Below are 22,472 nucleotides of genomic sequence, written 5' to 3' on the forward strand. Positions count from 1 at the left end.
TGAGGACCTCCATCCATTGTTGAGACAGCAGAAGCAGCATGTCCAGAGTAGAGTGACCTGGTCTGAAACCAAATTGATGATCAGAGATCAAGCCATTGGAGAAGAGGAAAGATTTCATATCCGAAGCAATGATGGATTCCATGACTTTGCTAATAATTGGGAGCAGGCTCATTGGTCTGTAATTGCAAGGATCTGTTTTTGCACCTTTTTTGTGTAAAGCGGTAATGTTTGCTGATTTCCAGGATGCTGGCAGATGACCTTGAGCAAAAGATAGGGTGAAAAGAACAGAGAGAGGGTGAGATAGAGCGGCAGAGCAGGATTTTAGGACCTGTGGGCTGATGCCATCTGGTCCAGTTGCAGAATCAGAGTCGAGGTTTGACAAAAACTCCTCCACCTTGTCAGGAGAGAAGGTCACAGAGTCCAGGAGCAGTTTGGTTCGACTGGGAAAGGTGGGAACAGAGAGAGATGGGTTTGGGACTAAGGATTTTGAGGCAAACACAGAGTTGAGGCATTCGGCTTTGTCACGTGCGATGTCAACTGTGTGGCCATTTGAGGTAAGGGAGGGGATGGAGGGGGAACAAACACCAGAAACGGATTTGACCAGACGCCACCAGGATTTGGAGGAAGGAGACAGGTTTGAGAGTTCATTCTTGAGTGAGGAGAGATAGTGCTTCCTGGCACTCCTGAGGGTAGACACACACTTGTTCCGAGCTTGGTGGAAGGAACTGAGATTTCCTTCAGTTGGATTAGCCTTCCAAGAGGCAAAGGCAAGTTGTTTCAGGGCAACTGCCTCACCACAAGATTCAGTGTACCATGGACGGGAGGAAGGGTAAGACAACTGAAGGCGAGATGGGATAAATCTGTGCATGAGAGAGATCAGTTTGCTTTGGAAGAATTCCCAGGAAGAATTGATGTCAGAGGCAGTGGAGATGGGAGACCAATCCAGACGATTGATGGCTGCTTGAAGACCGTCCCAGTCGGCCTGAGTGAAATGCCAGACTCGTCGACGCTGAGGAGGCTCTCTGAGAATGGCCAGAGAGATGTCCACTTTGACAAGCACATGATCAGAAGAACCGATTGGAGCAGAAGAAGAGCAGCAGACATTAGCAGGGAAGTTAGTCATAACCAAGTCTAGAAGAGAAGATACTCCATTGGCTGAGATCCGGGTCGGGAAATTGACAGATTGTGTCAATCCCAGTGAGTCACAGAAGTCCTTTGCTGAGGTTCCATGACTGGTGAGAGAGGAACCCACACCCAACCAGGTGGCATGATGACAATTGAAGTCACCACATATGAGGAAGAGAGAGTTGGGATGAGTGGATAGAAGTTGGTCCATGTTGTCAGACAGTGAAATGTAGATGGAGTCATCACTGTTTGGGGGATGGTACAGAACACATATGAACAAAAGGTGGGAGCGGAGAGGAAGCCGTAGCCAGAGGTACTCCTGGGGGTGAGGAGGAGAGAGGGCAGTGCAAGGAGAGTGAGGAAGAGAGTTTTTGATAAAGATAGCCACCCCACCACCAGGCCAAGGCTCAGGTCTATCATACCGGAGGAGGGAGTAACCAGGAAGATATATTAAGGAATCAGAGACATCTTGAAGGAGGAAAGTCTCTGTTAAGCAGATCAAGTCTGGATTGTCAGAAGCAACCTGTATGGAGAGATCAGTCAGGTTTGAGCGAAGGCCCCGGATGTTTGAGGTCCATACCGTTAATGAAGAGAGAGGGGGAGCATCGGGTACAGGACAGGGGAGGGGAGGAGTAGGGTAAGATGAAGGATGAGAGGGGGAGGTAGGGAGAGCAGTTGTTAGTGTGTCAGCGATTGCAGAAGAGTTCCAAGAAAGGGAAGGATGAGGAGGATGAAAGGTTTGAAGGTGAAGGGATGAGGCACAGAGAGGGGTTGTTTGAGGGGGGGCAGAGGAAAGAAGAAGGTTGGGGGGGGGGGTGGAGGTATGAGATAGAAGGGAGACGAAGTGGGGAGGAGGCAGCTTTGAGGAGGAGGGGGGAGGAGGGAGAATTGGAGAGGAATGGTATGGGGGGAGATTTGAATGGGAGGGGTTGGGGGGGAGTTTTGAAGGGGAGGAGTGAGGGGGGAGTTTAGGAGGGGAAGGGCAAGGGGGGAGTTCAGGAGTGGAAGGGCAAGGGGGGAGTTCAGGAGTGGAGGGGTAGGGGGGGAGTTTAAGAGTGGCGGGGCAAGGGGGGAGTTTAGGAGTGTAGGTGCAAGGGGAGGGATTTGGATGGGAGGGGCAAGAGGGGAGTTTAGAAAGTGGATGATTAATGAAAGACGAACATTGAAAACAAATTGGGTTTGTTGTGATTTTCAAGTTAGCAATCCGGTTCAGAATGATGGAGGAGGGATGGAATGAATGTGAATTTAGACCATGTAGTGAGGGAGACGTATAAGATATTGAATTTCTTTTTTTTGAGGTGGAATGAGTTGGAGAGGAAATTGAGAAAAGCCTTTTAAATAGGAAGAAAAACAGCGTGTTGTAAAATACCACTGAGTAAAACACTGAAGGGGAAAGGTTATACATATTTAAATAATATTTAAACAGAACCGTGAACAATCTTATGTGCACAAAAATACCAACGGGGGGAGAGCCGAGAGGGACCACCACGAGTCACGTGAAGGGCCATATGTAACGTAACGTTTGTGACTATGTTTTCATTGTGACGATGTTTGTGTTCACGGTAGTGTTTGATGTGACTGTGTAAACGTAATTTCGTAAAGTTTTTCGTTTTTTATTTTCGTAATCGTTTAATGAACGTTTAATGTTTAATGAACGTTTAATGAGCGTAAGAATGAGCGTCTTGATCATTAATGAATGAATGGTATGAATAATTCGATGCGAAGGGAAAGACGACTCAGAGCTGTCACATTCACAATCGCTCTGTAGTTTGTACTCCCGATACGTGTTTCCTTCATTGTAAAAACTACCAAGTCAACAGTTAAAAGGATTTTGAGCCGAAAGGTGTTACGGCCTTGGCAAGATCGATGGAGACAGCGATCTGTTAGCGTATTCACCGCCCAAATAGCTTTGTGGAATTCTCTCATGTAGCGATTAAACCCACGTCGTTTGAACTTTGCCCAAGGTCATTATTTACGTTTAATAATGTTAAATATACAATTGGTAATTACAAAAGATAATAAACAAGGTTGAAAGATCGCAAAACGTTCCACCAGGAATGACCCAATACTAATTTTTAGGTGGAACAAGTACAAAAAGTTTTAATTAAAACAAAAGCCGCGTCGATGTTACACAATGCCTAGATGCAGCTGTGCCTATAACGTCGATGTTATAAGCACAGGACATTCCTATTGATTCGATTACTTGATGTTATTTTTGTGCAAAGTGAAAATATATCTCGGCAATTTCCCGTGTGTGGCGACGAATTTTTAATATATCTCGGCATTTTCCCGTCTGTTATTTCAGGCGGTGTATGACTGACCATGCCGCGATTGAAAAAATATATATCTCAGCAATTTCCCGTGTGTGGCGACACGTGAACGAAGCTATGCTCCTCTCTCCACATTATTGTGACGACGTATAAATTAAATATTTCATCGTGACGATTGTCATCAAATGGACGAATTTTTAATATATCTCGGCATTTTCCCGTCTGTTATTTCAGGCGGTGTATGACTGACCATGCCGCGATGTAAAAAAATATATATCTCGGCAATTTCCCGTATGTGGCGACACGTGAACGAAGCTATGCTCCTCTATCCACATTATTGTGACGACGTATAAATTAAATATTTCATCGTGACGATTGTCATCAAATGGACGAATTTTTATTATATCTCGGCATTTTCCCGTCTGTTATTTCGGGCGGTGTATGACTGAGCATGCCGCGATTTAAAAAATATATATGTCAATGGACTTGAAGTTACAGGCCTTTGAGAATTCATTTCATTCTATAAAGGGCAACTTTCATCGCATTTTCTTCCCGTTTTTTTTCAACCGAGTCTAAAACTATGTTGGCGACTGTGAAAAATGAAATGATATATCGAATTTGATTTGAAAGAAAACTGTGTGAGAGGAAGACACCACGGGCCTACAAAACAGGCCTCAAAGCTATGCGAGTTAATAAAATGGTGGATATTTGTTTATATGAAGGCTCTCCCAGAATGGGTGGAGCTATGGTTCCCAGAATGGGTGGAGCTATGGTTCCCAGAATGGGTGGAGCTTTGAGGTTTTGTCTTCTCTGCAAGAACAAGAAGAAGAAGAAGAAGAAGAGGTGGTAACAACAACAACAGCAGAGTGCACTCTATGAGCAGCGTCTGCGACGCGGCTAAAAATAATAGATATCAGTATGATCAGAATGAATTTTTTTTTTCTCTGAAACTGTTGGTCTGATGGACTCTAAATTGTCACCGTAGGAGCACCTCCCCCTCTGTAGAATATTTTAATGATAATTGTGATGTAATAGTTCACGTGGTACAGGCGCCATCTTGGAAAGCGTTATCGATGCAACACTTCTTATATTAGAGAATATAAATTTATGATGTCATCGCTCACTTGGTCTGGTTGGATCAAATAATATTGGATCAAATAAAAAAAACCTTCAAAAACAGAAGAGTTGGCTCACACTAAGTTGACTGTGCGGGGTAAGTATCCTATGAATACCATCAAGTTCCCTCCGCCACCAAAGGTGGATGGAGGTTATCAGTTATGTTTTCACCCCTGTCTGTCCGTTTGTGAACAAATCTCCAAAAGTTGTGGACGGATTCGGACGAAACTTGGCAGCGATGTAGCATATGTGACAAGGAAGAAATGATCAGAGTTTGGTGAAGATCCAGATTCGGATCCGGCTACTGGAATTTTAAAGTGATTCTTCACCATTGAGTGATATGGCCAACCAGGCGAAGGTTAGAGTCCCTGTATATAGAGAGTTGTGTCAACTCAAATTTGGACGCCATTTTGTGTCTAAGTGTGTCGGATTAGATATACATGTACATTCGCGATATGGGGTGATATATTCTAAACCTGCTAAAAAAAAATTTACTACACATATTTAGTCTTATTATTACATACAGGTGATATTTGTTTTGTCAAAAACTCAGCTATTGCCGTGAAAAAGAGCTGTGTGGTGATATTAAAAGTGGTATGGCAATGCATATTACAAGCCAACACTGCATATAAGAGCTATACTAACATTATAAGTAAGACAAACCAATGCTGTCGTTCTCTGAATTTTAATAACTTTTAGAAAGGAGTGTGGGCATATCCAATATTTTTAAAAGGGTGCCGAGAGCAATTCCGGTGTAGGACTTCCAGCCGACATATAGTCTAACACACTTAAAACAAATTCTGTACGTGGTATTGCCATATTTCTATAGTGTACAACTTTAGTTTTATCGACATTTATATTCAATTTCCATTGTAATGATTTAACAAGCTGCAAGTCAGCTTCTGTCTCTGACATAAGGAAAACGTCATCGGCATCTAGTAAGATTGAAACGTTCATTTATTACTACACCCTTGCCCAGAACTCTGATGGATATTGCCTGATCGATTAATGTTTCATAGCTGGCGACTTGGCTGCACAACCCGCAAAAAAATTGAGCAGGTCCCCCCCTAAAATTGCTTTTATGATTGCCGATTAGGCTAAAGATTTTAAACCAAAAAAATAACTTGCCTCGGAATAAGTTTTGAATGGACGGACAGACAACTGAAAACAAAACGGACCATGGGTTTCCCACCCCTATAAAATCAAAATTAATTCCCTCTGAAAAAGTACAGTGACATTGCCCGCAGACTACCCAACCGCAGACCAGGCAATGTCACTGTACCGGGACATTTCATCAATCAATGACAATATGCGGTCCGCTAGGACTACCCGAAAAAAATTGAGCAGGGTTCTTCCCACGGAAATGCATTTTTGGTCAGCTCCTTGAAGATTATAAACAAACACAAATCACTTCCCTTTAAAATGGTTTTCAACGGACAGACAACCAAAAAAAAACCGAGCAGATAGAATTGCTTTTGAACATCGATCATCAAGCGGCGTGGGCCTACCTGGCAGAGTCTCGAGGAGTCGATCGCTTTCCAGCTCTTTCGTCTGACTTTCGCTTCCCAAATTTGTCTTCTGACTTTATCACTTGGAAATCTATACATCTTATATTTCCCAGATTGGTTTGAACAACCAAAAGCAGAACAACCAGTCATTTTGTTTGGCAATAAACAACATTCCCGTACCAAGCTGACGTTCACGCACGGTGAAGTTAGACACAAAATGGCGCCACGAAATCACGTGACCAGAAATCTCGGGTCAGCGCATGGCGCAACTCTCTTTATACAGGGACTCTAGCGAAGGTATGCTCTCTACTGAGTGCCGTTCTAGTTAACTTAATGGTTTAATTAAATTATCCTCTCTGTACTAACATGTGTAGTACAAAAGCAGGGCACACATTACTAAGGTGAGTCGTCCATGCAAATCGCATGCGATTAACACCTTCAAGTGATGTTCACCATTGAAACAAGCACGTACACACAGGTGCACATCTTGCATGCCAATCGACAACAAACAGGTGCACATCTCCCTTCCGTGAAAGTGCTGCTTCATCAGGATGAAGATTAGCGCACCAACCCGCAAAAGGGGTCTTTAGACGAGAGACGATGAAGCAGAGTGAAGGAGATGTGAACCTCAGGGGGTTTTGAGCATTTTCCGTGATGTACTCAGATGGGACACAAAACAGACCAAGCTGAGTTATGTATTTGTAATCCGAATGGAAATATTGCAATAAATTCAAAGCGAGCAATCGGGCCTGTGATCTGTGCAGTATTTCAAAATCTGTTTTAAAATGGCACTTCTGAACGTAGGAGGTCAAGCAATATTCAGTGATTCTTCTGTAATCGACTGGTGTTGCCATTGAGAGTCTGCAATTTCAGATGTCAATTTGCATTGTGCGAATGGAGCGACATTGTGCGAATGGAGCGACATTGTGCCAATGGAGCGACATTGTGCGAATGGAGCGACATTGTGTGAATGGAGTGACATTGTGCGAATGGAGCGACATTGTGCGAATGGAGCGACAATGTGCGAATGGAGCGACATTGTGCCAATGGAGCGACATTGTGCCAATGGAGCGACATTGTGCGAATGGAGCGACATTGTGCCAATGGAGCGACATTGTGCGAATGGAGCGACATTGTGCGAATGGAGCGACATTGTGCCAATGGAGCGACATTGTGCGAATGGAGCGACATTGTGCGAATGGAGCGACATTGTGCGAATGGAGCGACATTGTGCGAATGGAGCGACATTGTGCCAATGGAGCGACATTGTGCCAATGGAGCGACATTGTGCTATTGGAGCGACATTGTGCTATTGGAGCGACATTGTGCCAATGGAGCGACATTGTGCTATTGGAGCGACATTGTGCCAATGGAGCGACATTGTGCCAATGGAGCGACATTGTGCCAATGGACCGACATTGTGCCAATGGAGCAACGTTGTGCCAATGGAGCGACATTGTGTGAATGGAGCGACGTTGTGCCAATGGAGCGACATTGTGTGAATGGAGCGACGTTGTGCCAATGGAGCGACATTGTGCGAATTGGCGACATTGTGTGAATGGAGCGACATTGTGCGAATGGAGCGACATTGTGCGAATGGAGCGACATTGTGCGAATGGAGCGACATTGTGCCAATGGAGCGACATTGTGCCAATGGAGCGACATTGTGCGAATGGAGCGACATTGTGCGAATGGAGCGACATTGTGCGAATGGAGCGACATTGTGCCAATGGAGCGACATTGTGCCAATGGAGCGACATTTTGACAATGGAGCGGCATTGTGCCAATGGAGCGACATTGTGCGAATGGATCGACATTGTGCCAAAGTAGTGACATTGTGCCGAAGGAGCGACATTGTGCCAATGGAGCGACATTGTGCCCATGGAGCGACATTGTGCCCATGGTGCGACATTGCGCCAATGGAGTAACATTGTGCCAATTGCACAGTGACATTGTACACACATGCTCAGACCAAACTCCAGAGGGAATCAGAACTCCAAACAGAGTGCCTGGCACGTTTCCTGGAAATCATTTGAAGCAAAAGGCAAGCAGAATCACTTTGTTTCGTATGCAGCCTGAGGTTACTGGTTGCGTCATTTCTGGAAGCGCCGCTGCGCCATTGATGCAGCGCCCCCTGTAGGTTAGGGCAGGAATTTGTAATTTGACCAGGGTGCCGGTGATAACTCACCTAATCTTCACGAAAGACACCCTGGGATTTTTAACATCCACCAACTAATTCTGGTAGATGGGACGCCTGGTTTAACGTCCACCCGAAGGGCGGCACACACATTTATGCCTCATCCGGCATAAGAAAAACTAGGATGGAAGTTTATGTCTGGTTGTGATTCGAATCAAGGAGAGACAACTCAGAGAGTAGTTACTTTACCTATAAGCTATCCTATCGACCCCTCAATTATTGCCCGTAGTAAATATCGAGATCATTTGTTGACCAAGGCTTCAATTTTTTTCCTTCAAAGATTGCGCTGAATGTTTCGCCTTAAACCAACAATAGGATCATCCATTGTTGCTGGATCATTTGAATAACAAATCAAAAATAAAACATCTGGTAATGAATTGTGTTACTTGAGTTTGGTCTTTACCTCCACCACCGAAGGTGGATGGATGTTATGTTTTCACCCCTGTCTGTCTGTCCGCTTGTGAACAAGATATCTCAAAAGGTTGTGGACGGATTCGGACAAAATTTGGCAGAGATGTAGCATATATGACAAGGACAACATGATTACATTTTGGTGAAGATCCTGATTCGGATCCGGCTACTAGAATTTTTAAAGTGATTCTTCACCATTGGGAGATCGGACCAAAAAGGATACATAGCAGGATATCTCAAAAAGTTGTGGACGGATTTGGAGGAAACTTGGAGGACCGGTTGGGTGTCTGACAAGGACGATTCAATTCGATGTTGGTGAAGATCTCAATATGGATTCGGATATGGGAATTATTTAATTTTTAAGTGATTCTTCACCATTTGGAGGTCGGGCCAAAAACGAGGGGTAGATCAGGGTATGAAAAAAAAAAACCTATGATTTTATATGAAAAAAAACCTATGGACCTATGGTGATTACTGTGATTGATTTTGATTAAATGTGATTGTGTATTGTGATTTTCTGGGCCACTCTGAAACGTAAACTGTTCACCAGACGGAGGTATGCTTTCTATTGAGTGCCGTTCTCGTCTATGTCTATGTTACCAAAGAAAATACAACCCATTATATCATCCCCAGGCTTTTTGAAGAAAAAAAAAAAAAAACCGGGTGGATATTGCAATATTTTGATATTTTTATATTTGGACATTCCTGGTGGAACCTTTTGTCATCTTTCAACATTTTTTTTTTGGATACTAAGTCGAGACTCGTGTAACTTTGCTTTCGTTGGGAAGCATCGGGGATTTGTGATGGCGTACCATCGACTTCACTCTAGTTCCTTTTAATTTTCATCAAACTTCCAAAGTGTTCTTTAATTTAAAAAATTTCAAATTCTCTCTTTTAACATTAAATTCAAAAACTACATTAAAACACAACACACAACAAACATCTAAATATGCAGACTTATTCATCATCGTTTATCAATGATCTGGAGAGCTGGATCTGGATTGACGACAAGTATGCACATGTTGTGATCTGCAATGACACGGGATCCATAACAATAATGGATAAACAATGCAAGAAAGCTTGAATTGCACAGTTTGACCGATGCCCCAGACCACGTTCCACGATTCCTCCACAAAAATGCAAGGTACGTGAACAGTAATCATTGGAGTGAAGAATAATGTGCTGTTATTCAGGAAGACTGGATCGTTGCATGGACATGTGCAAAGCATCAGCTTGGATTGTGGACAGAAATTTGATCTCCAAACCTTCCTGTCTGAGATAACTGATTGATAACTCACCAAAGAGAAACCATATTCTTTCACCATTCTGCCCTTAAATGTATCACTTTTCAATTACTTTCAAGGCCTCCTTGTGTTATATCATCACAACAGCTTTCTGGAACAAACCAATTCATCTTTCTAAAGGTTAGTGCAGATACTTCCATGGTCTAGTTCCGACTGCAATACTCAATCATCTTACTGTCTCCAGATGTTGAAAACTATAATATGACAACAAAAAGCCGTATATGCTGCAACAAATATGAAAATATTTTTGGATTCAAACATACCATATTCTTTACAGAGTGTTTGAGCTGCCGAAGCAGGTTCTTGACAAGGGTAACACAGGGTGGTTTACCATTGCCTTCCCAGCGTTGCTTATCCATGCTCCATCCTTAAGTACTGAGCATCAAGAAAGGAAGCAGCCCGTACCATTTTAAAAGTCGTTGATATGACTCGGATGAGGTTTAAACCATCGGCTAAAGGCGGGTTTTCACGGGACACGCGAACGGTTCGCGAAGGATGCGAATGTCCAAAAAATGGCAAAGTCCAACATTCGTATTTTAGGCTCCAAAAGTTCGCCAAACATGCGCGGGGGTTCAGAAGCGTCGTCAATTGTTCGCACGAGTCGTTTTTTGTTCGGCGGGTATTTCAAAAAAGTTTGAAATTCCCTTTTTTTTGAAAAAAGTTTGAAAAAGTTTGAAAGTGATATATATATATATATATATATATATATATATATATATATATATATATATATATATATATATATATATATATATACATATATATATATATATATATATATATATATATCTGTGCAGTGTCTGTCCTGTCCTGTGTTGTCCTGTGTTGTGCTGTGTTGTCACTGAACTACTTTCTCAAACTTTTGTGAAATCGTACCAAACTTCTGCTATGCACATATCTCTCCCGTCGGTATGTCCTAAGGGTGTTTCTTTTGAAAAAAATTCGAATTATTATTATTTATTTTTTTGGGCGAAAATTTTTTTTTCAACTTAAGTTTTCAACTTCAATTGTTTATAAAATGTGATATCACGTATATTACAAATACATTTGTGCAAAATAATTGTTTGAATTATGATTGGTTTAAACCATGACAAAACGGCAACTCGGGTACAGTCATTTAGCTATATATCTCCACATCTGGGCAGTGTCTGTGTTGTCACTTAACGACTCCCTCAAACTTTTATTTCCATGGTTGTGAAGTGTTTTTAATAACGTTGTGGTGGTTTTGAATCACGTGGTGGCGAGGTATTTTGAATTATGTGCTGGTGAGGTATTTATTATTACGTGGTGATGAGGTGTTTTGAATTATGTAGTGGTGAGGTGTTTTGAATTACTTGGTGGTGAGGTGTTTTTAATTATGTGGTGATGAGGTGTTTTGAATTATGTAGTGGTGAGGTGTTTTGAATTACTTGGTGGTGAGGTGTTTTTAAATGACGTGGTGGTGAGACGTTTTTAATTTCGTGGCTGTGAAGTGTTTTTATTACGTGTTTTATGGCTGTGAGGTGTTTTTAATTTCGTGGTGGTGAGGTGTTTTTATTACGTGTTTTATGGCTGTGAGGTGTTTTTATTACGTGTTTTATGGCTGTGAGGTGTTTTTAATTTCGTGGTGGTGAGGTGTTTTTATTATGTGTTTTATGGCTGTGAGGTGTTTTCAATTTCGTGGCGGTGAGGTGTTTTTAATTTAGTGGTGGTGAGGTGTTTTTATTACGTGTTTTATGGCTGTGAGGTGTTTTAAATTACTTGGTGGTGAGGTGTTTTGAATTACGTGGTGGTGAGGTGTAATCGTCCCAAACTTCCAGTCTGCACCGACCCCTCCCCTATGTATGTGTTGAGGGGTTCTTTCTCGAAAAAAAAAACATTCAACATGAATCTTCAACCGAAATTGCCTATAAAAATGTAATATCACAAACAACAAATACATTTGTGCAAAATAATTGTTTGTATTATGATTGGTGTAAATCATGAAAACACAGCAACTCAGGTACAGTCATTAACCTCAGCTAAAATAAGCCCGTTCCTCAGTAACGACGCTTGGTGAGGCGAGCGCAGCGAGCCGAGCCAAGCTAGTATATTGTTGTGGATATGAGAATGGTGTTTTTTTTATTGTGTTTTTATTGTATAGTACATTGTAAAAATATCGCCCTCCTTCCTCCAGTTGTGTATAAAGGTCAAAGTGCGTCCCGTAATTAGGTCATAAACAATCACGTTTAGCCAATCATAGATTTCCTCCTTGTTGGTAGTTATTTCCCTATTCTGTGTATTAGGCTAAGGATTTGTCTTCCATTAATTAATACTCCATTGCACCGAATTCAGACAAGGTAGATTCCCTGCACATTCCCCTTTCCTCAATTGCCAACTGCATTGAGTGGTTTGCTGAATTCTGCTGCAGCTGTGGGTTGTTGTTTTCGCTCCAAGACTCCATTAGCCACGAGGTCGTCTCGGAGCCAAAGGTGGGAGGAGTCGGCCCAGCGCCGGGGACAAGGCGTGGTCTAGCCAACGCCCCCTCTAAGGGTGGGGTCGGTGAGCCCTCGCGACCAATCAGGGCCGAGGCGAGCTCACCGATGGGCGTGTCCTAGCGGCCGGCGGCTTGATCGCCGGGGGGCGATATAAAGTGCGTGCGCATGCGTCAGGACGGTGGATAGTAGTTGGTTGTTGGTGGCTGAAAGAAGAGACAGCAAGCTTTTTGAGAGAGGGGTTGGTGGTTGGTGGCTGAAAGTACCGTTGCTGCTGAAGGAGGAAGGGTTGAGGAAGAAAGAGAGTGGCGTTGGAGGAGGACGAGTTGAGTGTGGCGTTAAGTGGCATTAAAGTGGAGCTGAAGAGCCCGGGGTCCAGCGCGACGCGCCCATCCGCTCGCGGTGAACGATACGCGCCGCTGCACACCAAGGCTTTCCCGCCAAGAACGCGGGTGGACTCCTGGAGCAGGACCTCGACGCCTGTAGTGGCCTGGGCCTTCCCATGCCTCCTTCCAGCCAATCCACTCTGCAATTCCCCATGTGAGTCTGTCTTTTGTTTGTTCTGTCCTGGGTTAATTAAGACTGTAGGTAAGCTAGCATTGCACTGTGTCTCCTTGATTCCTTCTGTCTTTATTTTATTATCTTTCCTTCTTCCTTGGTTATTTTGGTCCTGTAAATAGTAATAAATTATATTCGTATTTCCTACTTCTGTCTTCCTCTTCTTCACATGCGTGTCGCCTTTGTCTTTTCCCCATTGAAAACCTGTGGCACGATTTGGCCCACGTTTAAGGAATCGGGTCTTAGTAATTGTTAATCGTTCGGGCTGCGGCCGCCATCCGCTCGGCAAATCAACACCTTATCCATGGTCCGTAACAATATATATGTATATATACACAAAGAATTAAGTTAAGCACCCCCCCCGTTTTTTTACAACCTCGCACATTACAAGTTTGTTGTCGTCAAAACAGTGTAATATACCCATGTTATTGCTATATTTTCTGGAGAAGTGATATTATGGTCACATAAAAACATAACAATCATGCCGTTTTCAATATTTTATTCTGAATAATTTAAGGTGAAATTTTTTGGGAATTTTAGGCATATTTTCACCTCAATTTAAGTATGGAGCTATAGGTCCATCACGGACAGTGTGGATGACGTTTATGTTTTCTAACGTACAGTCATTGTTCTGAGAGGACCTCTAGCGATCTTTGCGTCAATAACGTGTGTAGGACCCACGTGATCGGATCACTGACTCAACCCTACGTCTCATAGACCCTGTAAGCCGTCGTATGCGTTGCTGTGGCAGGTTGTTCCATTCCCGATGTAATGCACGTTCCAATTCATCCAGATTGGCTATTGGAGGGACCATCTTCGCAATTTGTCGTCCCAACATGTCCCGAACGTGCATTACATCGGGAATGGAACAACCTGCCACAGCAACGCATACGACGGCTTACAGGGTCTATGAGACGTAGGGTTGAGTCAGTGATCCGATCACGTGGGTCCTACACACGTTATTGACGCAAAGATCGCTATAGGTCTTCTCAGAACAATGACTGTACGTTAGAAAACATAAACGTCATCCACACTGTCCGTGATGGACCTATAGCTCCATACTTAAATTGAGGTGAAAATATGCCTAAAATTCCCAAAAAATGTCACCTTAAATTATTCAGAATAAAATATTGCAAACGGCATGATTGTTATGTTTTTATGTGACCATAATATCACTTCTCCAGAAAATATAGCAATAACATGGGTATATTACACTGTTTTGACGACAACAAACTTGTAATGTGCGAGGTTGTAAAAAAACGGGGGGGGGGTGCTTAACTTAATTCTTTGTGTATATATGTGCAGTGTCTGTGTTGTGTTGTGTTGTCACTGAACTATTCCCTCAAACTTTTGTGAAATCCCACCAAACTTCTGGTGTGCACCTATCTCTCCCGTCGGTATGTCCTAAGGGTATTTGTTTGAAAAAATTTCCAATTTTTTTTTTTCGGTAATTGTTTTGGGAAATTTTTGTTTTTCAACTTAAGTTTTCAACTTCAACTGTTTATAAAATGTAATATCACGTATATCACAAATACATTTGTGTATTATGATTGTTTGAATTTTGATTGGTGTAAACCATGACAAAACAGCAAATCAGGTACAGTCAACTATCTATATATTTATATATCTGGGCAGTGTCTGTGTTGTCATTGAACTACTCCCTGAAACTTTTGTTTCCGTGGTTGTGAAGTGTTTTTAATAACGTGGTGGTGGTTTTGAATCACGTGGTCGTGAGGTATTTTGAATTATGTGGTGGTGAGGTGTTTTAAAATCACGTGGTGGTGAGGTGTTTTGAATTACATGGGGGTGAGGTGTTTTAAATTACGTGGTGGTGAGGTGTTTTGAATTACTTGGTGGTGAGGTGTTTTTAATTATGTGGGGGTGAAGTGTTTTGAATTAGTTGGTGATGAAGTGTTTTGAATGATGTGGTAGTAAGGTGTTTTGAATTATGTGGTGGTGAGGTGTTTCAAATTATGCGGTGGTGAGGTGTTTTGAATCACATGGGGGTGAGGTGTTTTGGATTACGTGGTGGTGAGGTGTTTTGGATTACGTGATGGTGAGGTGTTTTAAATTTGGTGGGGGTGAGGTGTTTTAAATTACATGGAGGTGAGGTGGTTTAAATTACTTGGTGGTGAAGTGTTTTAAATTAGGTGGGGGTGAGGTATTTTGAATTACATGGGGGTGAGGTGTTTTGAATTGCGTGGTGGGGAGGTGTATTAAATTTCATGGGGATGAGTTTAAATTACATATATGGTTTAAATTACATGGTTTAAACATACATATACATATACATATACAGTCACGTGAAAAAGTAAGTACACCCCATGTAAAGTTTTGACTTTTTCAATATATTTCAACATACAACTATTTGATCTTCATTTCAACAATATTGAAAGATAAAGGTGATATAATATAACAAATATCATGAAACATTTACATTTTGTAGTCCATTGTATAATTTAAATAAACATAAATGCAAATTTCGCATGTGGAAAAAGTAAGTACACCCCTACATTTATCACTACTTCAAATAGCTAAAATTAGCTGGTGCACCAGCTCAGGTGCAAATTATTAGAACATCGTTAGAGAGGATCTTGGGGGAACCTGTCTTATTTAAACCTCAGACATTTAGTTTGGTTTTCCCTTTTTTGTTGAAGTGTGCGGCGTCACAATGCCTAGATCAAAAGAGCTCTCTGAGGCCTTCAGAAAGAAGGTTATAGATGCCTACAAGTCTGGGAAGGGATTGAAAAAGATCTCCAAACAATTTTAAATCAATCATTCGACTGTCCAGAAGATCATCTACAAGTGGAGAAGATTCCAAACAACTGCCAACTTGTTCAGGCCAGGCCGCCCCAGCAAGTTCAGCCTGAGAGCAGACCGCAAGATGCTGAAAGAAGTCTCAAAGAACCCCAGAATGTCATCACGGGACCTACAGGTAGCTCTTGCCACTGTTGATGTCAAAGTGCACGAGTCTACCATTAGAAAGAGGCTGCACAAATTTGATCTACATGGGAGGTGTGCCAGGAGGAAACCTTTGCTGTCCAGAAAGAACATCAGGGCAAGACTAAAGTTTTCCAATGAACACCGAGGCAAAGACCAGCACTTCTGGAACAATGTGCTCTGGACAGATGAGTCAAAGGTAGAGCTATTTGGCCACAGTACCAGAAGACATGTTTGGCGAAAACCAAAGACAGCATTTGACCACAAGAACCTGATACCAACTGCAAAGCATGGTGGTGGAAATATTATGGTTTGGGGCAGCTTTGCTGCATCAGTGCCTGGGCAGCTCACCATCAGAGAATCCACGATGAATTCTTCATTGTACCAGAGGGTGCTTGAGGATAATGTGAGGCCATCTGTCGGAAAGTTGAAGCTCAACCGAAGGTGGACCTTGCAACATGACAATGACCCCTAAACATACCAGTAAATCCACCAAGGAATGGCTGAAAAGAAAGAAATGGAGGGTTCTGGAATGGCCAAGTCAAAGCCAAGATCTAAATCCCATCGAGATGTTGTGGGGGGATTTGAAACGAGCTGTGCATGCAAGAAAACCCTTCAAACATCGCACAGCTGAAAGAATTCTGCATGGAGGAGTGGGCAAAAATTTCTCCCAGTCGATGTCAGAGACTGGTAGACAGTTATAAGAAACGCCTACTTGAGGTTGTTTCTGCCAAAGGGGGCAATACCACCTATTGGAGCCAAGGGTGTACTTACTTTTTCCACATGCGAAATTTGCATTTATGTTTATTTAAATTATACAATGGACTACAAAATGTGAATGTTTCATGATATTTGTTATATTATATCACCTTTATCTTTCAATATTGTTGAAATGAAAATCAAATAGCTGTATGTTGAAATATGTTGAAAAAGTCAAAACTTTACATGGGGTGTACTTACTTTATCACGTGACTGTATATATATATATACATATTCTAGGAGATGCCATTTATTTGTGGAAAAGAACATCTCGGACATGCGCACCATTTAGTCTGACACATTCCTCCAATCTTGGACGCCAATTATTCATGACGTTCTGCAACATGGCCACGTCAATATCATTGATTTCGCGCCTGTTTTCCTTAAGTTCATGAAGAGTTTGTGGACGGTTAACAGACACGTTGTCCTTTAGATATGACCACAAGAAATAATCACATGCAGTCAAATCGGGTGACCTTGCTGGCCATGGAATATCACAGTTTCAGGAAATGACATGCTTTGGAAAGAGCGCCCTTACAGAAGTCATGAACACTGTGGTGGTGTGGGAGGTTGCACCTGCACCATCTTGCGGAAACCACATCATTGGGTTCACTTCTGCAACTCTGTTTAAGTCTCTGGAGAGGAAGTTAGAAACCATATCAGTATATTGAGCTGCAGTAACAGTGATGGCATTTCCGTTATCGTTCTCCAAGAAGTGAGGCCATATGATGCCGAACAACGATAGCGCACACCACACTGTGACTTTGGGACTGTGTAACGGTTTCGTGTGCATTTCTATTGGGTTATCGGCTGCGGCAAAACGAGTACAGCAATACCCCGGCCTACGTCATTAATTGGTTCCATAAGACGTGACGTAACTCGGTTTTTGACGTAAACTGGGCGTAATGCCTTAAAAATGCCTTAAAATGAAGACAAACACCGTAAAACTAGAGTAAATAAGTCGCCGGTGCAATTACCCCCAAGCATTAGCATTAGCCTTTCCTTCGCGACTTTGAAGCCTGGCATGGTCTTCTCCTCCTTCGAGACAAAGGATCTGTCGGGCATCCTCTTCCAAAAAAGGCCCGTTTCGTCGACGTTGAAGATCTGCTCGGCAAGAATCCCTCGTCCTCAATGATCTTCTTCAATGTGGCAGGAAATGCCTCAGCGGCTACGTTGTCGGCAGCTGTGGCTTCGCCCTGAATCTTGACGTTGTGCAAGCTGAAGCGCCGTTTAAAGCGTGCAAACCATCCAGAGCTTGCAATGAATGTTGTGTCCTTATCCTCGGGGTACTTCTTCAGAAGATCCTGGAACAAAGACATCGCCTTTTCCTGTATCAGCAGCTGGCTCATTGGTATGCGTTCACGGGTCTGGCGTTCGATCCACAACTAAAGGAGTCTCTCCATCTCGTCGAAAATCTGACCCCTCTTCACATTCATGACAGCAGTCTTCGCCGACGGCGCTTTTTCAGTGACGTATGCGAGAATACGTTCCCGATCATGAATGATGGTCGATACCGTCGACCGCGGCAGCCCTAAGGCATGTGCTATCACCGACACTTTTTCACCTTTTTCATACCTTTTAATCAGATTTAACTTATCTTCCATCGTAACCACATAATGCTTTGAAACACTAGCACTATCCTTCTTAGGAACCATGGCTAACACAGACACAGTAAAGGAATAATCACAAAAATAACAGCGAAAGGCAAAGCAAGCACGCGACCGCAGCACAGGACAAAATGCATACGGCGTCGCCTTTGTTTTGAATGAGAACCAGCAGCTACGCCTACGTATACTGTACGTACATTTTAAAATATTTTTAATGTGCTTTTTATTGTATTTTTAATTGTTTTTTAGCTTCTTTTATTGTTCATTTTTATGTACTATTTTATTTATTTTAAATATATTGTTACGGAAACGGAGTACGGCGCTCCCCTTGGTGGGGGGGGGGGGGGGGTTAATCCCCCTTCTATTTGCACTGGCCGTCTCCGATCCTGAAGCTACCCCACTCCACAAGGCAGGGGGGTAACTCTGCTCGAACCCCGGACAAGATGCTATTTGCCGAGCGGTTTTTAGCAGCCCGCGGTTCGAGCCATTTAACAAGGACTAAACCCGATTCATAAAGCGTTGGCCAAATCGTGCCACAGGTACTCAATGTGGAAACCTCTAAAACGAACGGATGTGAAGAAGCAAAAGGGGTAAAGAAAGAACACAGGTATTTATTAATTATTTACACACAACCAAAGCAAGAGAAGAAAAGAAATGTAATTTACAGGGAAAAATAGAAGACACAGTGCAGTTATTAACTTATACAGGCTTACTTATACCCAGGACAGCACGAACAGAACAAACTCACGCACACGAATGGGGAATTGAAGCAGGAATTGCTGGAGGGAGAAGAAGGTGGGACCACAGGGCTGGAAGGTTTGGCAGGGCACAGCAACAGGTCCACTCCTGGCTGGAAGCGAGCAAGGCGGCGTCAGGCACATGTATCTCGTTCCACGCGGCAGGCACACGTATTTAGTTTCACGCGGCAGGGCTGGTTTTTGCCTCGACACGCCTCTGGCTCCCTTGATCATCTGCTCGGTGGGGGCTTCCCTCGACGGGTTATATAGCCACGCCCTACCAAACCATAGCCACACCTTACCAAGCCGTGCCCACCGATTCCTGGTTGGGCGCAAGGGCTTCCTGGCTCCACCTCCTGATGACGATGGGCGGGCCACGCCCTTCTTTCCTGAGTTGACCGCATGCGTAATGGAGTTTGGGGGCAAAGAAAACAGCCCAATGCAACAGTGGCGAACGCCGCCGAAAACAGCCCAATGCAACGGCGACGAATGCCAACTTAAACAGCCCAACTGTTACTGGCACTCCGAAGAGATGATTGGGGAACTGAAAGGGACCTATCATATTTCATTTGGTGCAATGCAATGTCAACTAGTGCAAAACAGAGCCTTAAACTAATACACATAATAAAGAAATAACTATAGAGAGGTTCTATGATTGGCTACGTGCTTGTACATGGACTAGCTAAGGGGACGACCTTTGACTTTTACCACAAATGGAGGTATTTACAAGAACTATTTACTAGAGGGTCATATTTACAAAGACAGGATTCTCAAATCCGTTACACTGCACCCTCATCCTCCAGGCACGTCCCGGGCCTATAAAACTTTACTTAATGTGGCACGTAGGTGTAATTCCCTCTACAATTAACCTGACCCTGAGTGTGACAGTTTTAAAACACAAATAAGTATGTCCCGCTGTTGCATTGCACCCTACCTAACAGATTCACGCCCACAGGATAACCAAATTGCTGAATTAATTCTCAAACTAAGCATGAACGGTGGGGAGCATTATTTACAAGTTACGTTACTTGGACTATTTACAAAACGCAACCCAGGACCGGCGATTTCTTTTGGGGGAAACAAAAAGAAAATCCTGTGGGAGGGGAGGAGACAGCCTGCACTGCATCGATGCACCAGCACCAATAAAGAGCACCAAAACACCAAAGCACCATAAAGCACCATCACCTCAGCTCAATAAAACAAACACACTGTTGGTGGTCTTGCTCTTCGGCTCCCTCTGCTGGCCGATGTTCTTCCAGATGTTGTCATTCTTGATGGCTTGCTGCCGAGTTGCAATGATAATAAATAAAAAGCACAAACCGTGTCCATTTTTATTTATGGCCCACAGGGGCCGACTATGGGTGGTTCACCTGTGGGCTTGGTGCCACCTCACCGGGGTCCGCAAGCAAGATTTGGGCCACCGTGGCTGGTCCCAGCAGAGGGGCCATGCCCCAACCCGTGGGGTCCATGAGTGGTGCTCAGCCACAGACATGTGGTCCATAAGTGGTGCGTGGATGCAGGCAGCTGGTTGCGAGAATTTCGGGCACACAGACGTGGCCTCCTGCACGCTCCCCCTCAATGCCCAGAGAGCACGATCCTCGGGTCGGGGAAGGAAGACAGAGATGACAGGTTAGCGAGGGGTAAGGTCACAGGGGTACACATCAACTAAGGTAATGCAAGTCGAGGTGCGCCTGGAGACTGAGCGGAGAAAAGCTCGTCCCCATCGTACGTCACCCCACCCGTCACCTGTTCTACCCTTGCCCCTTACCCCCGTATTTGCAAAATCTACACACTTACCAATTCGTCACTAATGTCACGTCTTCCCCATATCTCCCCTATACCAAATTCGTCACAATCCCACTAATCCAAAATTTGCCATCATCCAAATTCCTCATCAATTCCTCATAAGGAGGAAGAGATGGAACAACAACACAATGTCACACCCACGTCATGATGCGTCTCACAATCCAAAACATTTGCACAGAAAAATAAAAACAACAAACCATGGCACGGTGTGGATTTCTGTCACCCCAGGTGAGTGGATGTAGATGGTGTGAGGAGATTCTTAATCCTAACTATCCTCTAAATGACTTTAATACACTTTACACGACCCGGGGTCTTTCCCTGCCAATCCATTGGCCATCTTACACTCTATGCGGTTTTAAGAACCAATTCCCATTGACCAAACTGTGGTGCTTCATCAATTTGGGGTCTCACTCCCCCGGTTCAACTCCCTGTGCCTTTGCACAATTTCCGGACTGGGTCGTGTGGCTCTCCCAGCAGGTCTACCCACCTGCACACCTCCACCACTGCAGTTGCCTCCGAGCTTACCTGCTCCTTACCTAACCTATCTAACTGGGGAAGGCCCTCTCTGGCACTTAACCCCCCTCGGTGCCCTCTCTGGCACTGGGCTACCTGGGTCCGTCCTCTGGATCCTCGGGCCCCAGTAAACAACTCTACTGGCTCCCAGAGCCCACCTGCGGCCTCACTTGGCCGACATCCTCACAGTGGCGGAGTGCCCATTCAACTACACACACTAACAGGCCACACGCCCAGCCTTTTCCATGTCACTAATGCACCCATCCAAACACCATTCTTCCACATGCACCACAGATGCCAATATCCAACCACAATTTACCTATACCCTCTACCTAACTCTTAAACTACCCTCCCGGGTATTCGTGATGGGGTCCATCCTCCCCATACACACCTTCGCACCATCCACTCCACTCCACAGTTTCCACCATACTCACTCCACACCATTCATTCCATACTCCATGTATTCCAGACCATTTATTCCACACAACCATGCTCACCTGTATTTGCACACCTGTGCCATCACTCCTACACCTGGTGCTTCCTGCACCCTCCTTCCTCCAGGACCATTTGCTCAACACAACACACAATCGCTCAACACAACACACAATCACCATGACTCAGTCATACACTGCTTCGTACACTTTCAATTCTCTAAACCATTGCCTCAGGCACCCAGATTTTCCCACGCTCACACACACATCCTTCCCGAGCATTGCCTAGCAATTCCTCATTTGCTCAATACTAAGACTCTCACACACACGGCATCATCTGATCTACCTGGTGCCCTGTTAAAACTCGCGCTTCCCCATCACCCCTTATATTATTGCGCTCCCTCGTCATTACCATCCAAACTAATCTACCTACGTCCCCGACTACAGGTATCATGTCGCTACTTACCTGTACAGTTACCTATGGTCATTTCTCTAGATCCCGAAACATTATCCAAACCCTCCCTCGGCGAGCTTACACTGCCATAACCCCATAACTAGTGCTCATGTGCCCCGGGAGTGAGGGATGGTGGATTTGCCATCCCACCACCTCGGGCATCTTCCATTATCAATTTTTCCATCAAATTCCAATTCTGCCCCTCACTTTGCCAATCATCTGCCAATCATCAAATTTTGCCAATCAAATTTCACTGCTAATCATATTCCCTATCCCTACTCGT

This window comes from Myxine glutinosa, chromosome 3 (genome assembly GCF_964187855.1).
Source record: "Myxine glutinosa chromosome 3, kmMyxGlut1.1, whole genome shotgun sequence".
NCBI lineage: Eukaryota > Metazoa > Chordata > Myxini > Myxiniformes > Myxinidae > Myxine > Myxine glutinosa.